At 46.4% G+C, this 6,317-nt stretch overlaps 1 long non-coding RNA gene across 1 annotated transcript; it reads left to right on the top strand.

Annotated features, from left to right (window-relative positions):
* Positions 1-319: 319 nt before the first annotated feature.
* Positions 320-5,905, top strand: LOC131273565 (uncharacterized). The gene is made up of 2 exons (XR_009180818.1): positions 320-968; positions 4,227-5,905. It is a non-coding gene; the product is annotated as an uncharacterized lncRNA (long non-coding RNA).
* Positions 5,906-6,317: the final 412 nt, after the last annotated feature.

The raw sequence follows: 6,317 nt of genomic DNA, 5'->3' as shown, positions 1-6,317 counted from the left end.
CAGCATAATGGCACTCAGCTTCTGGGGGAAGCACTTGATCTTGATTGACCAATAGGCTGGCTAATCAGTATATGTAACGTGGTAAGTATGCCACTGTAAGAGCCAATCATATATTCTGATAGTAGTAACATAAAAGCAGCTCCCATGTAAACAGAGGATGGAAAGACCAAAGGAAGCTTAAAGGAACAGGAGCAGAGAGAGAGCAGAGGAGGGGAAAGAGCATGGAATAAACTCAATATACGTAAACTCCCTGCAGCTCCACGTGCCTTTTTCTTTGCTAACAGCCCTGACTCTCCCACTTTGACTGAGGACCTCAGATCCAGCATTTGGCGTAGCCAGCAGGACCCTCTGAGCACGGTGAATGGACCTTCAGCCCTGGTGGACCCAACAGTGCACGATGGGAGCGGGACGTGGCCTCCTTCGGGAGTTTGGTATCCAGTGGCAATGATTCTCCTATAACAGGCCCCCCAGGGAGCTGGGGTACTGTTCATCCACTCCGAAGTTTATTGTGAAGGCACTGGAGTCCTTGGGAGTCGCCCTAACTCTTTCCCAGAAGGAAGGGCTGGGAAAGTGCCCTGGTTGTTCCTGCCAATGTTGTGGGAGCAGGACAAGGAAATTCTGGCTGTGGAAGTCCATATTCAGAGACTTACAGGGTGGCAGGAGGGATTGGAGGCCTGCCTGCGTTCAGTGGAGGAAGAGACAGGGTCTCGGAGAGGTGGATGGTGCTGTGAGTACTTGCGGTGAGCCCAGGCAGGGTCCCCACGTGGCCCCAGGACTCTGTTGGATGATATGGCGCAATGCTGGGGAGCTCCCAGAGACTGTTAGTAAATGGGCCACTTATATGGACCTGGTTTAGATTGTGCGGGAGTTGGGAATACACCAAATGGTGTTCCAGGAAATTACACAGGCCCAGACAGTGAACTCTTCCACGCATATGAAAGACATGATTCTGGCTACAGCTCTACCAGGTACTTTTGGTTCCTTAGCAGCCTTCTTAGCCCCATACGTGGATAAAGTGGGACTGTGGAGTCCAAAAGGTCCCTCCTCCTTTGGCAGCAGCACAAAGAGGGGATGTATGGGGGGGGGGGCAAGGGACCAGCCCAACTCAGCCCCTGGGGAGCAAGTCCCTGAGGCCACTGAAAATGTCTCGACAGCAAATGTGGGCAGACCTCAATACTGCTGATGTAAATCCGGAAAACATAAAGCAGCAACCTAAGGAAGTGCTACCAGCTCTCTGCAAGGAGCTGATGCAGGAACAGCAGGACACACAGCTGCAGGGGAAAAGGCCCCCACTAATGGGACATCCTCTCTGTTTACAAGATGTTTTGTGGGCAGAACCAGAGGACAGTGTCTATGAAAATTGGCAAGTGGGCCAAGGAACCAGATTAGGGAGGTTGGAGGACTGGAGGCCACATACAGTCCCCGTGTGGCCTGCCCCGGAGCCTGACAGAACATGGCACATGACGGTAGATTACCATGACCTGAATAAGTGACTCCACCTTTACATGCAGCAGTCCCATCAGTGACTGAAATGAAGAATCGGCTCTCACGTGTGTTGAGACAATATCATTATGTATTAAATTTAGCTAATGCTTTTTTTTCTCTGTAAATATTGCACCAAAGAATCAAGAACAATTTGCCTTTATGTAGGAAAAATGCCAGAAGACCTTTCAGATGCTTCCTTAAGGGTATAGTCATAGCCCAACCATCTGTCATGGTTGATTGTGCAGGATCTCTCTGCTTGGATGCATAAATCCTCTGTTATGTTATGCTAACCTCTGATTCTCTTTCAGACTTAGAAGCAGCAGCCAAGGACCTACGAGAGAGGCTGTCAACATGGGGTTGGGCAGTCAACTAGGCAAAGGTCCAAGGGCCTGGAGTATCTATCAAGTTCTCAGGAGTTGTTTGGTCAGATAAGACAAAAGTTATCCCTGAGGCAGTAACAGATAAGGTGTAAGTGCAACCCTGACTTATTACTGTAAAACAGTTGCAAGCATTTACTGGCCTATTAGGATACTGGAAAGTTTTTAAGCCTCATTTGACACAGATACTCTGCCTCTGGTGTGCCCTCCAGAAGAAGGGAAGTGTTTGGGATTGAACTGATACCCATGAACATGTTTTTCGGCTGCCAAGAGGGCAAGGCTTAGGCCTTGCAAGTTATTGACCATTCCCTGCCTTTCCAACTTGATGTCACTTGTCATGAGGCCAAGTATGGCTGGGGCCTCTGACAAACACATAGGAAATGCAGGGTGCCCGTAGAGTTTTGGTTTCAACTATAGAAGGGGCAGAACCCCACTATTCTCTTATTGAGCGCCAGTTAGCAGCGGTATATGCTGCCCTTCAGGCATGTGAAGTGCTTACAAGACTGCGACGAGTCCTAGCACAAACCTCCCTACCCGTGGTAGGATGGGTATGTTTGTAGTTGAATGCCCCCAGACTGGGGTGACTCAGACACCCACATTGGACAAATGGGGCCAATATTTGAAACAGCGGGCAATGTTGAATACTAGCTCCCTCTCTGTACAGTTGCAGGAAGTATTAGGACCAGTAGAGTGTTGAGTTGACCCCTCGGGCAGAGGGCTTCCTGGTCCCCAGGCTTTTGAGCCTAGCCTGCACAAGGATGGAACAGGCACTATTCCAGCTGATCCCTGGTGTACAGATGGGTCCAGCAAAGGCATGGTGATGTCTTGAACTGCTGTCGGTTTCTGAGTGGATACAGAAGATATCCAGTTTGAAACCAGATTTGGTCAAAGCAGCCAGTGGGCTGAACTGAGAGCCATGTGGCTATTGATCATGCATGACCCCAGCCCCATTACCGTGTGTACAGACAGTTGGGCAGTGTTTATGGCTGCCCAGTGGAAGCACTAAGAATGGATGGTTGGTAAAAAACCTCTCTGGGGACAAAATTTGTACAAAAACTTATGGTCCATAAGACAAGAATGCAACAAAACTGTTTATCATGTTGCAGGACATACACCTCTCATAAAGCCAGGAAATAATGCTGCAAAGAGTCTAGCACAAGTAAAAGCTTTATACCGTCTGATGGATGAACGGGCTGCCTGGTTACATAGGCACGTGGGACATGTGGGGGCTTGAACCCTCCTGCACATAGCCAGACGATATGGTATCCCATTAACAACTGCAGATGCAATGAACACAGTAACAGCCTGTGCGCTCTGTGCTAAATACCCATGTAGATATTGGGTGCCCATGAAAAAAAGGGTCGTAAAGCAAAAAAAAAAAAAAAAAAATAGACCCCTACAGGTATGGCAGATAGATTATAATGAACCCCTGCCTTCTGATAAAAGATATAAGCTCCTGTTCACAGCAGTAGATACTAATACAAGTTCAGGTTTTGCCCTTCTATTCTGAATAACCACCCAAAAGGGACTATTGTGGCATTGAATATTTTAAGTGCCCAGGATAGGCATCGCCCTTGAAGTGTGAAGTAACAGAGGCACCCATTTCACAGGTTCCAAAGTTCAAACCTGAGCAAAAAATAAAAACATTGAGTAACATTTACATGTTCCATATCTGCTGGCTGCAAGCATAATTAAATGGTATAATAGTTTATTAACAAACAAATTACGCATGATGTCTCCAAAGGAGCTGACCTTGCAGGAATGGGCTACCCACCTGCCATGGGCAATACGCCTTCAAAATGAGCAGCCGCTTTGAATGGGGCAGTCGCCCCTAAACTTGGTTGTATGGGGATGTGTTTTACCCTCACATGTAATAATGAACACCCCAGAATCTCTTGCATTTCCTAAAGTTTTAGATGAAACTTTGGTATTGCCTGTTCCCACTGCCTTGGGGTCAGGACAAACAGCGGTGTGGACATGGCCATGGACTGTTGTAACTGAAGTCCCCACTTACAGAGCCATCCCAGTACCACAAAAACAGCGTGAAGAGGAAAATAATTGTGACACCATGGGTTTGTCAATAGCCATCGGAAGTACAAGTTGCAGGGCCTGAAAACTCAGGGAGAACTCTTCAAAAAGAAACTTTTGTCTTACAAATGTAGCCCATACCATCCCTCCCAGTGGAGCTATCCCCTTTGTGGTCAACTTTAGTACAAAAAAAAACCAAAGTATAGTATTCCCAAACCAGGGCGGCCACCAGTGCCTGCCACCATTCTGTCCCAGGATGAACACTAGCATATATATTCACTGAAGGACGTAATTTACCTCTCATGGTATCTTTGCTCCTACTGTCTTTCCACCTAGGTTGACAGCAACCAACACTCTACTGTCCCGGGGTCATACCTACGCCCGAGTTCACAACATAACCCAGTGCTGGGGATTTACTGACCTGCTAGCAGAAGGAGCAGAAGGCCTTCCAAGGACCATTGCCCTGGTGACCAAGGCTGATTGGACATGGCTTCAGACAACTGACCCGTCCACACCAAAATGGAAAGCAATATGAAAATGCATAAGAACCTTACTCCACAGGGATATGAACAATACCTGCCCCCAGTGTGTTATGCTCTCTATAGTAAGTGTGCGTGGGGGGGGATAGCTTCCAGCTGAACGTGTAACGTTAAAAAAATAATACCCCAATGTATTGAACAATATGCCAATGATTCCTAGAAAAAAGCGAGATAAACTCCATGTTTCTTTGCAATTGTACTGTAATCAACAGTCAAACTAAGTATGAGTAGGGATATCTAGAATCCACTTAAAAAGGAGTTGTGTTAATCAGCATTAGTTTTGTAACTTTCTTAGTTTTCTTTTGTTGTGCCTTATATTGTTGCTGTGGCCTTTGGGTCCACAGTACGGCCCCATGGCAGTGGGCCCTTAGGACACTGGCTGTTTAAGAGGTAGATGTAGGGGGAGCTAGCAAGAGTTAAATGGCCTAAGTGTCATAGGATACTTCTTTGCTATATCTGGGATGCAATGACTCAGCATAATGGCACTCAGCTTCTAGGGGATGAACTTGATCCCAACTGGCCCATATGCCAACTAATCAGTATATGGATCGTGGTAAGTATGCCACTGTAAGACCCAGTCATATATTCTGATAGTAGTAACATAAAAGCAGCTCCCATGTAAACAGAGGAGCGAAGAGAACAAACAAAGCTTAAAGAAGCAGTGTTGTCGAATTTGAGAGGTTCAACTACTTTCGTATAGAAAGGCCAGGACTCGGGAATGATTTTGAGAAGGAAAAATGGTTTACTGACAGCCAGCCAGACTCGGGAGCTTTCTGTTTTGAACCCAAGCCCCGAACAAGATTTTTGAGTCCCTTTTATACAGAAAGGAAAGGCAAAATGGTCCTTTTGTTTTAGTTCTCAATAGGCTTGAATTAGCATATATCATCCACATCCTAGGTAAGCTTTGAGCATGGACTTCATACATTCTAGATAAGCTTTTAGCACATTTGGTTTGCATTTTTCCTGAATATTTTAAGTTTATAGACTTTGCATTGTTAAACTGTTTCCTGGGACTGGAGTCGTTGCCATGGTCACCAAAGGCAGGGCTGCAGCCTCTCACCATACCACACCCACAAGTCAGGACAGACAGCTTAGGTTAAGCTTATCTCCAAAGAGACAAAGAGCCTCCCACCCACAGCTCACATCAGCAGGCACAGGAGAAAGCAGAGAAAGCAGAAGGGAAAGAGCATGAAATAAACACAATAGGCATAAACTCCCCGCAGCTCCACCTGCCTTTTTCTTTGCTAACAGCCCTGACTTTCTCACTCTGGCTGAAGAGCTTGGGCCCAAAAGTGACCTATCGTGAGAACACTTTCAGTACACGTTACTCTGAGGGAGGTGTTGACTGGGAAGATATGGGAGAGAGCCTTCTAGGGTGCTGGAAATGGTCTGTTCCTTGGTCTGGATTGTGGTAACACAGGTGTAGACATGTAAAAATAATCAATAAAAATACCTTTCAGGTTATATGGGAAAAAATACTGCACGGGGGTCAGTTGCTTCTCCTTTCTGGTTAGTCTCATCCCAGCATGTATCGATCTTGATCTCATCCCTAGTTGTATGAGTGGTGTGAAATGGTCCCATGGCTAAGGGAGCTGGGGGAGAAGGCTCTTCATGATCTCTGATTCACGGCATCCATATTTCCATTGTCCCCATGAACCCCTGCTATCCTGAGATACTCCCCAGAGTCAAGGATCACAGCTGTGTCAGGTCACGCCCAGCATGCCCGGAAGTCTATCTTGGATCCTGAGGTCAAGAGCAAAAGGGCCTGTGATGACCAAAATGTGGCTTCACTTTGCTTTCATTTATCTGTTATTTCAGAGACCTTCTTTTCATTGCAATATGATAAATAGATTTACGTAGGATATGTCTAGAAGGAACATGATTTTTT

Source organism: Dasypus novemcinctus, chromosome 15, assembly GCF_030445035.2.
Source record: "Dasypus novemcinctus isolate mDasNov1 chromosome 15, mDasNov1.1.hap2, whole genome shotgun sequence".
In the NCBI taxonomy this organism is placed as follows: domain Eukaryota; kingdom Metazoa; phylum Chordata; class Mammalia; order Cingulata; family Dasypodidae; genus Dasypus; species Dasypus novemcinctus.
Note: the sequence above shows the minus strand (reverse complement) of the source record. Positions and strands in the feature narration are given on the sequence as shown.